This window comes from Vombatus ursinus, unplaced genomic scaffold, assembly GCF_900497805.2.
Source record: "Vombatus ursinus unplaced genomic scaffold, bare-nosed wombat genome assembly UNPS02014786.1, whole genome shotgun sequence".
Lineage (NCBI taxonomy): Eukaryota > Metazoa > Chordata > Mammalia > Diprotodontia > Vombatidae > Vombatus > Vombatus ursinus.
The window spans coordinates 38985461-39004845 of record NW_020954564.1 but is presented as its reverse complement, the minus strand read 5'-3'; the positions used below and the strand labels follow the sequence as shown (position 1 = coordinate 39004845).

At 36.5% G+C, this 19385-nt stretch overlaps 1 non-coding gene and 1 pseudogene across 1 annotated transcript; one reads left to right on the top strand and one right to left on the bottom strand.

Moving 5' to 3' along the window:
* Positions 1-1040: 1040 nt before the first annotated feature.
* On the bottom strand, positions 1041-1144 carry LOC114047424. Its single transcript, XR_003569610.1, has one exon. It is a non-coding gene; the product is annotated as a U6 spliceosomal RNA (small nuclear RNA).
* Positions 1145-2377: 1233 nt separating this feature from the next.
* LOC114047235 lies at positions 2378-5047 on the top strand (annotated as a pseudogene).
* The last annotated feature ends 14338 nt before the right edge of the window (positions 5048-19385 follow it).

Genomic DNA, 19385 nt, shown 5'->3' with positions numbered 1-19385 from the left:
GATTCATTAATTTATTTATTTTTAGCTTTCAACAATCGCATCCACAAGATTTTGAGTTCCAAATTTTCTCCTCATCTTGTCCCTCCCCAACCCCAAAACAGCATGCATTCTGAATACCTTTTCCCCTAATCTGCCCTCCCTTCTATACCCCCCAACACTTCTCTTATACCCTTCCCCTTCTGTTTTACTGTAAGGCAAGATAGATTTCTATACAACATTACCTGTATATCTTATTTCCCAGTTGCATAAGAAAAAAAAAAGTTAACATTTGTTTTTAAAACTGGGTTCCAAATTTTCTCCCTTCCTCCTTCCCCACCCACTCTCATTGAGAAGTTAAGCAACTCAATACAGGTTATACTTGTGTAGTCATGCAAAACACTTCCATAGTAGTCATGCTGTGGAAAACTAAATATATTTCCCTTCATCCTATCCCACCCCCCTATTTATTCTATTCTCTCTTTTGACCTGTTCCTCCTCAGAAGTGTTTGCTTCTGATTACTCCCTCTCCAGCTTTGCTATTGTCAGGTCTGCACTGCAATAGCCTGTGCTGGGCTGTGCTCCTTTCTCATCCTGGTGTAACAGAGCTTTCTTGCTGACCTTCCAAGTTGTCTTGGGCTAGAAATTTGTTTCATTCCTCTTTATGGTCTCTGCTGCTCTAGAATTTGTTTAGAGTAATTTTAAAGGTATTTGGAGGAGTTTAGGAGAGAACTCAGGTGAGTCCCTGACTTTTTCATCTTGGCTCAGCCTCCCTGTTTTATTGTTTCTTGGTGTCTAATGTATTCATCAGCTTCCCCTTGCACAATTCTACTTTTTTTCATTTTTTGGTGAGGCTGAATTTTTTTTTCTTTTATCAATTTTACTTATTTTTTTTTAGTTTTCACCATTCACTTTTATAAGATTTTGAGTTCTAAATTCCTCCTTCTTTCTATTCCCCCTACCCAAGACAGCATGCAATCTGATATAGACTATACTTGTATAATCATATTAAAAATATTTCCACATTTGTTATGTTGTGAAAGAAGAATCAGAACAAAAAGGAAAAAAATGTGTAATGCTTCACAAGTTTGCATATCATCTTTGCACAGGCGCCATGCTAATCTCTATATCATTTAAATTTTAGTACATGTGCTGCTGAGGCAAGCACTCAATTCAATCCTTTTCTTCAGTAGATTTTTGTTCCTCTTTTGCCACATAGCCAATTTGCTTTTAAAAGTGTTATTTTTTCAATATTTTTTGTGCTTCCTTTACCAAATTGTTTACTGCATTTTTATATTTTTCTTGAAATATTAGCATTTCTTTTCTCTCTCTCTTTCTTTCCCTCTCTCTCTCTCCCCCTCTCTTTCTCTTCTCTGTCTAAATCTTTTTGTAGCTCTTCTAGGATTTATTTGGACCTGTAACTGATTCACATTTTTCTTTGAATTTTGCATGTAACTGTTTTGACATTTTCATTTTCTTCTGACTTTATGTCTTGATCTTCCCTGTCACCATAGAAATTTTCTACAGTCAGATTCTCTTTTTTTTTCTTGTTTACTTGTTTTTCAAGCCTATTTCTTGATTTTTTACTTTATATTAAAGTTGGGATCTGCTTCTGGGTAGAGAAGCACTGTCCCAAGCTTCAGCTTTTTCATGGTTCTATAAGCTTTCATTTCTTCTGATGTCATATGATATAAGGATAAGTGTGTTCACTGCTCTCTTCACCTGTCCTCTGGTCTGTGAGTGGCATTCTTCTCTAATCTAGAACTGTGATCAGGGCCCCTGCCACCCCTGTGGCAAAAAGACACTATGCTAGTGCTCCTCTTTGCCCAAGGACTGCTACCTGGAACTGTGAATGAATGAAACAGGATCCTGCACCTAATGCCTGCAAAGGACCCTTTATAATCTCCTTTTGACTAGTTGTTTTGCTTCTTTATCCTTGGTGCACTGAGAACTCCTAACACTACTGCTGTTACTGATACAACCATTTCCAAGGTTTGTTGCTGTTGGCTTATTGGGGCAAGGTTTTCACTGAATTGTGTTCCAGGCCCAACCACCACCCAAATGAGACAGACCTTTCCTGTCAGTCTCTGTTGTGTTGACAACACAAGGTTCCAGGTCACAGTCCCTGGGCAAGGATTAGGAGTAGCAAAAGTGGAGAACCTGATTTAGAGTTCTAGGAAAATGAAGAGAGCTCATGGTCATTTACAGACAGAAATATAATCATGAGACCATAGAATGAAACTCTCCTTAGATTGTACCACCTTGGAATAACTGCAAACTTACAGATTCCCAGAACTAGCTCTGAAAACAGTAGCAGGAAAAACAAAAACATGAAGCTTGGAAAAGTGCCCCCTCTATGCTAGAAAGAGAGCCCAAGTTTAACATAAAGTTAAAAGTCTACATGAAGTTAAAAGGTGAAAATGAGCAAAGAAGAAAAAAAACAACCTGAACATAGAAAATTTATATGGTGACAAGGAAGATCAAGACTTAGAGTCAGAAGAAGATAAGCATGTCAAAACATACATAGATGCATGCAAAGATTCAAAGAAAAATGTGTATTGGTACTGGCCCAAAAGGTATCCATGGAAGTGCCCCCCTAAAAAAATTAAAATTAAAAAGAGAGAGCTAGAGGAAAAATGTGAAAAGAAATGAGAGGGATGCAAGAAAATCATGAAAAAACAGCAAACGTCAAACTTAATTAGAGATATGCAAATTAAAAAAAAACTCTAAAATACCACCTCACATCTGTCAGACTGGCTAATATGACAGAAAAGGAAAATGAAAAATGTTGGAGGGGATGGAGACAATATTGCACTGTTGGTTGAGTTGTGAAATGATTAAACCATTCTGGAGAAGAATTGGGAACTATTCCCAAAGGATTTTATAACTGTGAATATCTCTTGATGCAATAATAGCACTATTTACTAGATCTTTATTGCAAAGAGATAAAAAAGGAAGGGGACCTATATGTACAAAAATATTTATAGCAGATCTTGTGGTGGCAAAGAATTTGAAATAGGGGGATGCCATTCAATTGGGGAACTTTTAAACAATTTGCGATATATGATTTCAACAGAATACTATTGTTCTATAAGAAATGAAGAGCAGGATGCTCTTCAAAAAACCTAGAAAGTCTTATATGAATTGATGCAAAGTGAAGTGAACAGAAGCAGAATATTTTACACATCAAAATCAATATTATATAATGATCAACTGTGAATGACTTAGATGTTCTCAGAAATACAAGATTTAGGGCTGCGATGAGAGGTCACATGTGGCCTCGAGGCCACAGGTTCCCCACCTCTGATCTCGGACAATTCTTAAGGCCTATGGTAAAAAGTGCTATCCAGCACCAAAGAAATTCTGAATGCAGATTGAAGCAGACTTTTTCTGACTTTATTTTTCTTGGTGGTTTCTTTTTGGGGGGGGAGGCGGTGGATGTCTATTTTTTTTTCAACATGGCTAATATGGACATATGTTTTGCATGACTAAACAAGTACAACCTATATAAAATTGCTTGCCTTCACAATGATGTGGGAGTGGAGTGAGGGAGAGAGTGAGAGAGGGAGATAATTCGGAACTCAAAATATTTTTATTAGTTTATTTTGATTTATCAACAATCACTTCCATAAGCTTTTGAGTTTTAAATTTTTCTCCCCCTTCCCTCACACTTTTCCAAGATGGCTCACAATCTGATATAGGCTACACATATGCATTCCTATTAAATATATTTTCACATTAGTCATGTTATAAGGAACAATTAGAATCAATAGGAAGAACCACCAGAAAGAGGAAACAAAACAAAACAGAAGAAAAAAAATTGCAAATAGGATACTTTGATCTGCATTCAAACTCCACAGTTCTTTCTTTGGATGTGGATAGCATTTCCATCATGAGACCTTTGGAAATGAATTAGATCCTTGCATTGCTGAGAAGGGTTAAGTCTATCAATATTGGTCATCACACAGCATGGTTGTTACCGTGTACAACATTTTCCTGGTTCTGCTCATTTCATTCAGCATCAGACCATGCAAGTCTTTCCAGGTTTTTCTGCAGTTTGACTGCTTGTCACTTTTTATAGCACAATAATATTCCATTACATTCATATACCACAACTTGTTCAGCCATTCTCCAATTGATGGGCATTCCCTTAATTTCCAATTCTTTGCCACTACAAAGAGAGCTGTTATAAATATTTTTGTACATGTGGGTCCTTTTCCCATTTGTATGATCTCTTTGGGATATAGCCCTGGAAGTGTAATTGCTGGTTCAGAGGGTATGCACATTTTTATAGCCCTTTGCGCATAGTTCTAAATTGCTCTCCAAAATGGTTGGATCATTTCACAACTCTACTAAGAATGCATTAGTGTTCCAATTTTCCCACATCTCCTCCAACATATATAATTTTCCTGTTTTGTCATGTTGGCCAATCTGATAGGTGTGATGTGGTACCTCTGAGTTGTTTTGATCAATAGTGATTTACTACCTTCCAGTGCTCTCCTGACCCAATGCCCTGGAGCTGCCCATCATGTACCAGCGCCTAGGCTTGGACTACGGGGAGCGTGTGTTGCCCTCTATCGTGAATGAAGTGCTCAAGAGTGTTGTGGTCAAGTTTAACGCCTCCCAGCTTATCACGCAGCGGGCCCAGGTGTCCTTGTTGATCCGGCGGAGCTGACAGAACGGGCCAAGGTCTTTAGCCTCATTGTGGACGATGTTGCCATCGCAGAGCTGATCTTTAGCAGAGAGCACACCGACGAGGTGGAGGCCAAACAAGTGACTCAGCAGGAGGCCTAGAGGGCTCAGTTTCTGTTGGAAAAGGCAAAACAAGAGCAGCGGCTGAAGATCGTGCAAGCGGAGGGTGAAGCTGAGGCTCCCAAGATGCTTGGGGAAGCTCTGAGCAAAAACCCCAGCTACATAAAACTTCGTAAGATCCAGACTGCCCAGAACATCTCCAAAACCATCGCCACATCTCAGAACCGCATCTATCTCACTGCTGACAACTTCGTGCTGAACTTGCAGGATGAAAGCTTCACTCGGGGAAGTGACAGCCTCATCAAGGGCAAGAAATAGAAACCTCTTTCTGACCTCAAGAGAAAACTGATCTCTTCATCCCTGAGTTAGTCTTGGATGAGCCGGCAGATGGGTCCACCTCCCTCACCCCATCATCACGTGACTTTCCTCCACCACCTCTTCCCCAACTCGTTGGATAAATGAAGACTGACAGATGTTCTTTTCCCTAATCCCCCTTCCCATATTTTGCTGGGGGTCTGGGGTATAAGGACTGTATGATTTCTCAGTGATTTCCTCTCTAGCTGGTTTCCCTCCAAGGCTGGGAGGAGATAGCAGTTATCCTAGGAATTCTCAATAAATTTTTGTTACTTAAGTGGAAAAAAATAGTGATTTAGATAATTTTTATATGACTATGGATGGTTTCAATTTCTTTTCCTGAAAACTGCCTGTTCATGTCCTTTGACTATTTATCAATTGGAATGACTTGTATTCTTAATAATTTGACTTGGTCATGAATTCTTCTGTTCTCCACAAATCTGATAGGTGAGCTATTCCTTACTCTCCCAGTTTGCTTATAGTATCAGCCTTTATATCTAAATCATGGACCCATTTTGACTTTATTTTGGTATATGGTGTGAGATTTTGATCTATGCCTAGTTTCTACCATGCTGTTTTCCAGTTTTCCCAGCAGTTTTTGTCAAAGAGTGGGTTCTTATCCCAGAAGCTGGGGTCTTTGGGGTCATTAAATCTACTATAATGTACTATAGACATTGACTACTGTTTTTTGCATAACTAACCTATTCCACTGATCCACCAGTCTATTACTTAGCCAGTAGCAAGTAGTTTTGATGACTGCTGCTTTATAATACAATTTAACGTCTGGTAGAACTAGGCCACCTTCCCCTGCATTTCTTTTCATTAGTTCCCTTGATATTCTGGATCTTTTGTTAATCCAAATGAATCTTGTTATTATTTTTTCTAGCTCTGCAAAATGATTTTTTGGTAGTTTGATTGGTATGGCACTGAATAAGTAAATTAGTTTAGGTAGAATTGTCATTTTTATTATATTAGCTCAGTCTACCTATGAACAACTGATGTTTTTGCAATTATTTAGATCTGACTTTATTTGTGTGGAAAGTGTTTTGCAATTATGTTCATATAGTTACTGGGTTTGTTAAGGTAGGTAGACTCCTAAATATTTTATAAATGTCTACAGTAACTTTAAATGGAATTTCTCTTTCTATCTCTTACTGTTGGGTTTTGTTGGTAATACATAGAAATGACAATGATTTCTGTGGGTTTATTTTATAGCCCGCAACTTTACTAAAGTTGTTTATTATTTCAAGTAGCTTTTTACTTGATTCTCTAGGATTCTCTAAGTATATCATCATATCATCTGCAGAGTGATAGCTTTGTTTCTTCTTTGCCTATTCTAATACCTTCAGTTTCTTTTTCTTCTCTTATTCCTGAAGCTATCATTTCCAGTACGATATTGAACAATAGTGGTGACAATGGACATCCTTGTTTCACCTCAGATCTTATTGGAAATGCTTCTAGCTTATCCCCATTACATATGCTGCTTGTTGAAGATTTTAGGTAAATGCTACTTCTTATTTTAAGAAAGACTCAATTTATTCTTATGCTCTCTTCTGTTTTTAATAGGAGTGGGTGTTCTATTTGGTCAAAAGCTTTTTCTGCATCTATTGAGATGATCATGTGGTTTCTGTTAGTTTTGGTGTTGATATCATCAATTATGCTGATAGTTTTCCTATTATTGAACCAGCCCTGCATTTCTGGTATAAATCCTACCTGGTCAGAGTGTATTATTTTTGTGATAAGTTGCTGTCATCTATCTGCAAATATTTTATTTAAAATTTTTGCATTTATATTCATTAGGGAAATTGGTTTATAATTTTTTCTCTATTTTGATACTTCCCAGATTAGGTAACAGCACCATATTTGTATCATAAAAAGAATTTGGTAAAATTTCTTCTTCACCTATTTTCACAAATAGTCAATATGGTATTGGAATTAATTGTTCTTTAAATATTTGATAGAATTGCTGGTAAATCCATCTGGCCCTGGAGATGTTTTCCTAGGGCATTCATCAAAGGTTTGTTCAATTTCTTTTTCTGAGATGGGGTTATTTAAGTATTTTACTTCCTCTTCTGTTAATCTGGTCAACTTATGTTCTTATAAATATTCATCCATTTCACTAAGATTGTCAAATTTATCGGCATACAGTTGGGCAAAATACTTCTTAATTATTTTTTCTTAATTTCCTCTTCCTTACTGGTGGATTCACACTTTTCATTTTTGATACTGGTAATTTGGTTTTCTTCTTTCTTTTTTTAATTAAATTAACCAAATGTTTATCTATTTTATTGTTTTTTTTTTCACAAAACCAGCTCTTAGTTTTATTTATTAGTTCAATAACTTTCTTAATTTCAATTTTCTTAATTTCTCCTTTGGTTTTCAGTATTTCTAATTTGGTGCTCAACTGAGGATTTTTAATTTCTTCTTTTTCTAGTTTTTTTTTTTAGGTGTATGCACAATTCATTGATTCCCTCTTTCTCTATTTTATTCATGTAAGCATTTAGAGATATAAATCTTCCCCTAAGAACTGCTTTCACTGCATCCCAAAAGTTTTGGTATGTTGTCTCATTATTGTCATTCTTTTGAATGAAGTTATTGATTGTTTCTATGATTTATTGTTTGACCCATTCATTTTTTAGGATTAGATTATTTAGTTTCCAATTATTTTTTAGTGTATCTTTCCATGGCCCTTTATTACATATAATTTTTTATTGCATTATGATCTGAAAAGGATGCCTTTAATATTTCTGCCTTTTTGCATTGAATTGTAAAGTTTTTATGCCATAGCATATAGTCAATTTTTGTATGTGCCATGTACCACTTAGAAAAAAAAAAGTATATTCCATTTCTATTCAATTGTCTCCAGATGTTTACCATACCTCACTTTTCTAAAATTGTATTCACCTCTTTAACATCTTTCTTGTTTATTTTGTGGTTAGATTTATCTAGATCAGACAGGGTGAGGTTGAGGTCCCCCACTAATATAGTTTTGCTGTCTATTTCTTCCTATAACTCCCTGAACTTCTGATCTAAGAATTTAGATGCTATACCATTTGGTCCATATATGTTTAGTAATGATCTTACTTCATTGTCTATGGTGCCTTTTAGCAGGATGTAATTTCCTTCCTTATCTCTTTTGATAAGATCTATTTTTGCTTTTACTTTGTCTGAGATCAGAATTGCTACCCTTGGTTTATTTTTTCCTTTTTTACTTCAGCAGAAGCATAATATATTCTACTTCAGCCTTTTACCCTTACCCTGTGTGTGTCCCTCTGTTTCAAATGTGTTTCCTGTAAACATCATATTGTAGGATTATGGTTTTAAATCCATTCTGCTTTCCACTTCTGTTTTATGGGAGAGTTCATCTCATTCACATTCACAGTTATGAGTACTATCTGTGTCTTTCTCTCCATCCTATTTCCCCCATTTATGCTTTTCTTTCTCCTTTCTTCCTTTCCCTCCTCACTAGTGTTTTGCTTTTGGTGACTGCTTCCCTCAGTCTTGCCTGCCTTCTATTAGCCCCCTCCCTTTTCTTCCTCTTTACCCTTACTACTTCTTCCCTTCTTCTATACACCCTCCCTTTTCTTTCCCCATTTCCTTCTTACTGCCTATAGGGCAAGTTAGATTTCTATACCTAACTGATTATGTTATTCCCTCCTTGAGCCAAATCTGATGAGAGTAAGGTTCAAACAATATTCATCTCCCTCCTTTCTTTCCCTCTACTGTAATATTTTGTGTGCCTTTTCCTGTAATGTAATTTCCCTTGTCTGCCTCCTCCTGTCCTTTTCTCTCAGTACATTTTCTTAGATCAGATTAATCCACTTTAATTTTAATTAATTAATATAATTAATTCACATTAATATCCATTTAACCCATTTGATTAGATTTTTTTCCATCATTACATCACAAATTGTACCCACCCCCTCTATGTATACCCCTTTAAAGTGGTGTAATAACAACACAGTTCTCAAGAGTTACATGTGTCATCTTCCCTTGTAAGAATGTAAATAGTTTGCCCTTTTTGATTACATGTTTTTTTTTAATGTCCATTTACCTTTTTCTATCTCTTTTAAGTCTTGTATTTGAAGGTCAAATTTTCTGTTGAGCTCTGGTCTTTTTATCAGGAAGGTTTGGAAGTCCCCTATTTCATTGAATATTCATCCCCCAAAAGATTATGCTCATTTTTGCTGGGCAGTTAATCTTTGGTTGTAATTCAAGCTCCTTTGCCTTACGGAATATCATATTCTATGCCCTAAGGATCTTTTAATGTAGAAACTGCAAGGTTCTGTGTAATCCTGACTGTGGTTCCATGATATTTAAATTGTTTCTTTCTGCTTGCTTGCAGTATTTTCTCTTTCACCTGGTAATTTTATCATTTGGCTATTATATTCCTTGACATTTTCAATTTGGGATCTCTTTTAGGAGGTGATCAGTAGATTCTTTCTATGGTTCTTTTACCCCCTGGTTCTAGGACTTTGGGTCAGTTTTCCTTGTTGATTTCCTGAAAGATGCTGTCCAGGTTCTTTTTTTCATCATGATTTTCAGGTAGACATATATACATACAGACATATACATACATATATACATATATATATATACACACATATATATACATATATATATATATGTAATTGTCTCTCCTGGATCTATTTTCCAGGTCAGATGTTTTACCAATGAGTTATTTTATGTTTTCTTCTATTTTTTTTCATTCTTTTGTTTCTGCTTGTCTGATTCTTCCTCTCTCATAGAGTCATTAGCTTCCATTTGCCCAATTCTAATTTTTAATATATTATTTTCTTCTATTAGATTTTGTACTTCCTTTTCCATTTGGCCCATTTTATTTTTAAGGAATTCTTCTCCTCTGTGAGTTTTTGTGTCTCCTTTTCTATTTGACCAATTCTGCTTTTTAAGGAGTTGTTTTCTTCAGTGTACTTTTTTTTTCCAGTTGGCCAATTGTATTTTTTAAGAACTTGTTTTCTATAGTTAATTTTTGTCCTTCCTTTTCCAAGTTATTGACTGTCTCTTGCATACCTCCTATTTTTTTTCCCAATTTTTCTTCTACTTCTCTTATTTGACTTTTAAAATCCTTCTTGAGCTCTTCCAAGGAGCCTTTTGGGGCTTCAGACCAGTTCATATGCCCTTTTGAGGTTCCAGATGTGGGTTTGTGGACGATGTTGTCCTCTTCAGATTTTCTGCCTTGATCTTCACTGTTCCCATAATAAGAATCTATAGTATGTTTCTTTTTTTTTTTCTCATGGTGTTTGCTTATTTCCTGGCCTTGCTGGTGAGCAGGGAGCTGACCCAAGCTTCTTTTGTTGGGAGCCTGGGCCTGGTCACTGGCATTGTGTGCCAGGGCCTCAGGTGCTAGCACTTGGAGGTTGTAGGTTTCAGGCAGGTTACCTGGTGTTGGGTTGGGATCAGCAATACTGGAACTCCAGGGGTAGGATTGGGTAGTCTGGCCCCTGGAGGTTGCCTACTTACCTGGGCCTTTCCTTTCCCTCCTTTCACTTTCTTTGGCTCCTTTTAGATGTTTCACTAATGTAGGATATTTCTCTGCCTGGGGCTTTCCCCCTTGGAGCACTTCCCAGAGTTTTGCTGAGGCACTGGGAGACTTGACTGCTGTAGAACACTGAGGCACGTGGTGATTTTCTGAGTTGGTTTCCACTGGTTCCCCTGCCCATACTAAGGCACTTGGTGGTTCTGGTGTTGGTGATTGCCTGCTCCATTACCTGGGGTTTAGGATCTCCCCCTGGCATGCTGAAGTGGGGCTTTCTGCTAACTTGCTGGGTTGCCTCCCATTCTGTACTGCTTCCCTTCCCCCAGGGCAAGAGGGGCCTTCCCTATTAATCCCTCAAGCTAGCTGGGTTACCAGACGGCTGCTCCCTGTCTTTCTTCTATTTCAGCTGTTACATGGTTTGTCCTGGGGTGATATTTTATACGCCTGTAGAGGTTAATAAAGGATGGTAAGAGCGAATTATTTCTTATTCCATCATCTTGGCTCCCAGAAATGAAATTCCCCTGCTCATCATTTCTTATAGCTCAATAGTATTCCATTACATTCATATACCACACTATTTCCCCAACTGATGGGCATTCCCTTAATTTTCAGTTCTTTGCCACCACAGAAAGAGTACACAAATAAAGCCAATGCAATCAAGATTAGAAGGAAAGTAGAAAATTGGGAAAGAATTTTTACAACCACTGTCTTGGATAAGGGTCTGTTTTCTAAAATATATAGAGAATAAAGTCAAATTCATAAGAATGCAAATCATTCCCCAATTAATAAATGATCAAAGGATATGAACAGGCAATTCTCAGATGAAGACATTAAAGCCATGTATATTCATGTGAAAAAAAATGCTTTAAATCACTATTGATTAGAGAAATGCAAATAAAAACAACTCTGGGGTACCATATCACAACTATCAGATTTGCTAACATGACAAAAAAGGAAAATAATAAATGTTGGAGATGTGGGAAAATTGGAACATTAATACATTGTTGGTAGAGTTGTGAACCAACCATTTTAGAGAGCAATTTGGAACTATGCCCAAAGGGCTATAAAATATGCATACCCGTTGACCCAGCAATAGCACTACTAGGGCTGTATCCCAAAGAAATCACACAAATGAGAAAAAAACCCACATGGAGCTCAAAATTTTAAAGGAAATAGTTTAAAAATTGCTTTTCCATGTAATTGGAAAATAAAATAATAAAAATCCCCAAAGTGAGGACACCTTTTACCTCTTAAAGCATCTGACTCCATTTAACCAAAGTACTAATTATCAAGAATATATTTCCTTATTCACTTCAGTTCAATGATATAGGACATTAACATCTTTTGGGATCTGAAATGATTGTAGAGAATGAGAGAGAACTAGAAAAGGGGAAATGTACACTACTCCATTTTTCCTAGTCTGCACTATGTTCTTTGAAAATAATTAAATTTTTAATTTTCCTTTGCTTCCTTTTTTTCTACTCTCTACACTGACACCATGACCATTCTCAATTTCCGTAGCACTTGTCCTGCAGTTATGGTATCCTACTTAGAATGTTTTCTCAGAGAAGATTGTCTCCTAGTACTCAATTTCCTCCAGGAGTAATGTATTATAATGTCTCAGTCTCTTAGTGCCCACATATCTACTCTTCATGGAAGTGTTCTTTAGTAGGTCTGTTTTTTTTTCCTCTATTTTATTTATTTTGGATATAGATATACAAATATACGTTTACACACATGTGCATGTGTATACAAATTTTCTTTTTCTACCATTCTTTTTAGTTTAAAATCCTTTGGGTTAAATTTACGAAAAGGCTGATAAGAATCTACACACACACACACACACACACACACACACACACACACATTCTTATTAGTTTTTTTTTTTAAGCAACCTACAACCTTGGCCAGGACCCTGTTATTCCTGTAATTTAAGCCATCATACAGAAGTGCAAATACCATTCTTATACAAGGTATTATTATCAAAAGCTATTGACTTACTTAATGTTGAAAACATCATCTTTGACAAAATTAGCTTTCATTTCTTCCCTGACTTCACCAGTTTTGTCAAAGCTGTCTAGATTCTTTCTGACTATATCATTTCTATCCACATGCATCCCTGGAATTGAAGAGAAGGAATCTGTTTGGAGAATGGGGACCATAAGCTCATAGATAGATAACTAGGAAGGACCTTAGAAGTCATGTAAATCAACTCTCTCATTTAACATGTGAGTCATTTTAAGGAACTTGCCCAAAATCACACCATCTTGGGACATTTCTGTTATATCTTGAGTACGTGTCCCAGGAAGACAACAAATTTCTTTTTGTTGTTGTTTTAATTTATTTTTAGTTTTCAACATTCACTTTCATAAGCTTTTGAGTTTTAAATTTTCTCCCCCTCCCTCCCTGCTTTCCTCCCCAAAACTGTGCAATCTGACATAAACTCTTCATATAAATTCCTATTAAACATATTTTCACATTAGTCATGTTTTAAGGAAGAATTAGAATCAGTAGGAGGAACCACCAGAAAGAGGAAACAAAACAAAACAGAGGAAAAATAAAAGAACAAATAGTATACTTTGATCTGCATTCAAACTCCATAGTTCTTTCTCTGGATTTGGATAACATTTTCCATCATGAGACTTTTGGGGTTGTCTTAGGTCCTTGCATTGCTGAGAAGAGCTAAGTCTATCAAAGTTAGTCATCACACAATGTGGATGTTACTGTGTACAACATTCTCCTGGTCCTGCTCACTTCCCTCAGCATCAGTCCATACAAGTCTTTCCAGGTTTTTCTGAAGTCCACTTGCTCATCATTTCTTATAGAACAATAGTATTCCATTACATTCGTATACCACAACTTGTTCAGCCATTCTCCAGTTCATGGGCATCCCCTCAATTTCCAGTTCTTTGCTACACAGAAAGAGCTGCTATAAATATTTTTGTACATGTTGGTCCTTTTCCATTTTTATGATCTCTTTGGGATACAGACCTAGAAGTGCTATTGCTGGGTCAAAGGTTATGCACATTTTATAGCCCTTTGGGTGTTGTTTCAAATTGCCATACAAAAAGGGACAACAGATTTCTCTACTATAATTCTATGTCAAGAAATAACCGAGTACCCCAAAGGAAGAAGTCACCAACCACCATCACCCTTCTCTTTTTCCCTCTGAGCCTTATGTATATGTCATCTGACAGATTTTGAGGACCCTTACTTGTTAGAGAGATATGTTTACTTGTTAGAGAGATCGTTAACACTTCCTACCAGCCTATTTGGTAGTGTGACTGGCTTTTTTTTTTCTGCCTAACTCTTCATGGATCAAAGGATTTCTTCAGTTTTGGTCAAGTGTTGAAGATACCATTAACAGAAATACCTGGAGTGAAGTCTTGTTTCTGTAACTCTAACTGTGACCATTCATGTGCTTGATATATTCTTCCCCAGGGTTCTCTCCCATCCAAAGTTCCAGTGTGTAGCTGGTACACAGATACTAGGTCATTAGGATTTATTTTGGATCAAAAATTATGTTTAGAGCTATATATACTTCCTTGACTTAGGAATATTACACATTTGCTCAGTGACCGTATCCTGGATTTTATTTCAGTGTTCATTAATTCATGCTAAAACATCAATGTGTGCCCATTATTTCTATACTAAAACATTCTTCAGACACACCCACCTTTCTGACCTCCCTTCCAGATCTCATTGCAGCATGGAACTCATCAAAACTCAACTTTTCCACCATCTTTACAGATGATACTGATTTTTCCATGCCTTTGAGCCATGCATAGATGCAACTACAAAACTTTCTCTAAGGAATGACTTCCTTGGCCCTACCCCAGGTAACAATTCCACTTTTCTCTTGCCTTATTGGTTCCTGAACTTTCCATTTGGAGTAGATGGTGAAAAAATTATGAAGGTCTTGGCTTTCTTGGTCACTTCTGCTCTTTGTTCTCTCTCTCTCTCTCTCTCTCTCTCTCTCTCTCTCTCTCTCTCTGTCTCTCTCTCTCTGTCTGTCTGTCTCTCTCTCTCCATGAACATATGTATGTATATATGTGTGTATGTATGTATGTATGTATACATACATATCCACACATAATACTTATATACATACAATTAACCTTACTCTATTGAAAGGTAGTAGATTGTCTCAGTAGAAAAACATTTTGATTTTAAATTTTACCCCCTCCCATTTTTCCAAGTGAAAGAGGAAGGCTACTCAGACATTTTAGTGGGCTTACTCTCCTTTCTGCATTTAATAATAAAGTGTCACTAGTTTACGAATAGTGATGGCTTTTGTATCTATTTTGCATCCCTTTGCATTCAACTAATCAGACCATTGCCTGAGTGATGGCTTGGGAAGACTGCCATTTAGAGGCAATTTTGTAGTTGTGTAAAAAAGAGCATGAGTTCAGAGGTAGAAAAGAAAAGCATCAGTATGAGACATAAAAGACATTCAGAAAAAAATAAAAATTGTTTTGGAGTAGACTTCTCCAAATCTTTCCAAGTTCTGCAATCACATTTTATTGAAAGATAAAATGTAGAACATGAGAATCAGGAAGACCTTAGAACACAGAATTTCCAGGCCAGAAGAAATGTTAGAGCACAGAATTCCAACCTGAATGGAGCCTTAAGCTCTAGAATATCAGGGCTGGAAGGAATCCTAGACAATTTCTAAGGTCAACTGATAACTTCAATGCAATCACTTCATCTTCAACAAATAATTCCTCCTGGATTATAAGAATAGGATCCAGAATGGCGGTTACCCTCTTTGATTCATCCACTTTTGGAAGGATAAAATTATCATTTAGGCAAGCCAGGAAATTATTAACTGCTCTGCTTTTGGCAAAAAGAGAGCTCCAACAGATGTCCAAATAATTGAAGTCCCTCATCATTACCATAGCATGACTCCCTGCCAGGCTTGTGATCTATTTTGCAGACTCCTCATCTATCTCCTCTTTCTGTCCAGGTGGTCTGATGTTTACTTTGATGACAATATCACATCTGTTTCTACTTTCATTTATCTACATCCAAATGTTCCTTCTATAGTTCCTGGATTTCCTTATATTAGTATTTCTTTTTATATTAAATGCTACTCTGTGTACATTTCTATCAATTCTCCTCAGTTTGTTATTGTGTTCCAGAGCCTTAGCCAAGTAAGGGGTTTCATGCCACCAAATCCCACTGATATTTGTAATGGCAAATTTGACCCCCTTGCACTAGGAATCTTAGTTCACCTTGTTGTTATCTATTTTTATTGAGCAGCAGTCCTTCATTTTATAAATCAATAAACTGAGGCCCAAAATGGAGAAATTGATTTGCTCAAAATATAAAGACAGATTTTTTGTTCTGATCAGTTGAAACAGTCACATTGTCATTCAAATATTTTGACCATAAATCATAATGTACCACTATCCTATTTACATTCACCTGTGTTTTTCTCTGCTCACAATATCACTTTTTTACTGTCCATCATGTTATGAGGATGAAAAGACACAAGGGCTATTAAGCACACAAAGTTATTTTAGGATGAGAGGGCAGAAGGTGAAATGATTTTAAAAAGAAAAAGAAAAGAAAATGTGAAACAGCAAAAAATAAAAATACTTTAAAGCACCTAAAACTGTGTAATTAACCTGGTTAACCCTCTGCCCCCTTTATTTTCAAGGTAAACAGATTAGAAGGATTATAGTCACTCACATACATACATACACACAGACACACACAGACACACACACACACACACTCATTCACTAGTGGTTGAGACCTACATGAATGAGAATAAGATTTACAGCTGAAATGCAGGGCTGCTGTGCATGAAGTTTAGACTGTGAATTATTAAGTTTAAACTGCCCAATGATACTGTCACAATCCCTTCTAATTTCAATCCTAGACAAAAGTAATTATTGATAATAAACTAGCAATATGGGCAGACAATTTTCATTCATGTGATGGGGGGCAGGGTTCTTCCAGGGAAAAATAGTAATAGTTATAAGAATATAGAGAATACAGTCCCTTATCGTTATGTGGAAAGACATACATATATATCTAGTAAGACTTTCTCCAGACAAATCCATGGTTCTTGCACAAATGTAAGCTATATAGAGATATGAGAGGGATTGATTCTGACCCTAAAAGAAAAGGATAATTAAAATTGTGTGCAAGTAGGAACTAATTCTACTGATATGTTTGATGCTCTGACTCAGTAAAAGAAACTTTCTAATCTGTACAAAATTATAAGTACCTTCTAGTGGGTTTCATTTTTTGTTGTTGTTTGCTTCTTTTTCTACTGAGTTTATAACAAATATAAGTCTCCCAGGAGACAGTGTTGTACAGTAGAAAGCATGAAAACTTTGGAGTTGGAGGATGTGGGTTCAAATACCAGTTCTGATGTTTACTACCTGTGTGACCTTAGAAAAGTCACTTAACCTGTATGGACATCTGTTTCTTGATTCATAAATGAAAAAGTTGAACCAGATAGCTAAGGAGGGTCCTAGCTCTGCGATATTGACATTTTATTTCCTAATTCCCTTTCAAAGTATATATATATTTATGTAAATATTCACATATATATGCATGTATATGTTCTATATGCATGCATGTATGTACCCATGGATAGAAAGATATATATGCACATGAACATTCATATGCTTATTTAGGAAAATATGCTTATTTATGAATGAACAGTCATGTGTTTATATATTCAGAATCCTACTAATAGATGATGAAAGCAGTCATCTTCAATGGTCATCATGGAGGCAGCAACCTCTGAGTTCCTAATCAACTTTGAAAGATAGGTGTGTCTAGCCCTCTGCATTCAGACAAGTCAATGTCTCAATCAAACAGATCATGTTGTTATCTATTCTTTCTTATAAAGACTTCTGCTATTGAGGAATACAAATTAGTTAACTATTCCATTTTATATCTTCCTAAAGTGTAGTGCAAAGTAGAAAAATCAGGAGTTGGGAGTTAGAAGCTTTATATATAAATCTTAAATCTACCACTTCTTAATTGTGACATTAGACAAGTAAAATCACCTCTTGACTCCTCAGTTTGCTCATCTATAAAATGAGGTGTTTGGACTAAATGATTTTGAATGTCCTCTCTAAATCCACTTTAAATGTCCTCTTAAAAATCTTATAATGTTATGCAGTTTTTCCTTTTGTCCATCTGAAATCTTTTTGTCTTTCATTCAAATCCCTTTCCTTGTTCAATTTGCCTGGATGCACCATATAAGTGTTCATCACATCCTCATTAAGATCTTTCATGTGCTTAGAAAATAAAATCAGATTTTCACCCCAAGCCCCTCCACCTTGACCTTCTCTTCTTGACTTTTCTGACTGTTAATATAATTATTAATTGGCATATATAAGCAGCATTTCTGAATGGACTGAAGAATTTGTGAATCACTGATTAGTCACCGTACTTGGGGACTTGCCAGGCTTTGAGCAGAGTATTATTTATTCTAGTTTTTAAAATGGTAGGCCTCCTTTTAGAGGCCTTTTGAATTACAAGAAAGAGAAGAGCATAGAACTTGGAATCAGATGGTTTAAGTTGAAATCTGAACTCTCTCATTCACTACCTGAGTTACCTGGATCAAGTCCCTTCATTTCTCTGAGACTCAATTTTCTCATCTATTGAATGGAAATAACTCTAGTTTCCTAGTACATAAAAGGAGGAGGTTAGATTAGGTGATATGTAAAGCCCCTCCCAATTTCAAAGCCTATATTTATATAACCTACCTCAAAAGACTGGCATAAAGATAAAATAAGTTAAACTCTTGTTACAGAAATGTTTCATGAACTTAAATGATAATGGTGGTAATGGTAGACATGGCTATGGTGATGATGTCTAGTGGCTAATATCCTGGGACATTTGAAGATTTATAACAGTTTAACTGTAGAGTTCAGCCTATCAGCTCTCCAACAGGCTTGTGCTTTATTGAGAGTTGTCTCAGGGTTAAAAGAATGACTTGCCGACTGCCTGGAACCATAGGTTATATTCCCAATTTGGCCATTTGATTTCTGTTTAGCCCAGCAAACAAATCACTTTCCTTTGCGCAATAATTTAGAGATCTGAGTCCAGCTCACAAGGGCGTTGTGCAGTTTAATAAATATGGGTAATACCCTGAAGAGTTGTTGCCAGGAGGAGCAAGGAGAGTGCGAAATAATATTAACCTCATTTTGTTGCACGGCTGCTTTGAATTTGATCAAATGCATGGCACATCTCTTCAAGACGTACATGGGGAAATCGGCAATATATGTAAATTGCAATAAACTTCCCCCAACATTTATGATCCCTGTTAGAAGCTGAAGTATTTTAGTTGTACTGTCAAATGCATTCAAAAACCACATTTGGTAGTACATAATGGATGGAGGAGAGAAAGGTATTTCCTACATCTGAGAAGATTCGTTTAAAGTTCTGCTTTATGATTGATGCTGCCAGGGCCAGCTGGTATGGAACAGGCTCATTGTGCTAGCTCAGAACAGAGCCCACTCCTACCTTCACAGGGTAATTTGAATTCCATCCTTGCCTCCTTAGAATTGGGATTTTCCCTCTCCTGTTTAGATGCAGATCCAACTTGAACTTTACCTGCTGTTCAGTGCTGGCTCAGGACATACCTCTCTGTGCCAGTTTTGCCTCCAAACTTTTAGGTATCACCCACCACCCTGCTGAATTCTCTTAATGCCAGGCGAGCACTAGCCTGATCTTCAACAGTCCACTGTAAACAAACAAGAAATTATCACTTGGAATAAACATCTGATTATCCCAGCAGAGATCACAACAAAAACAGAGCAAGTGAAAGGGGAGC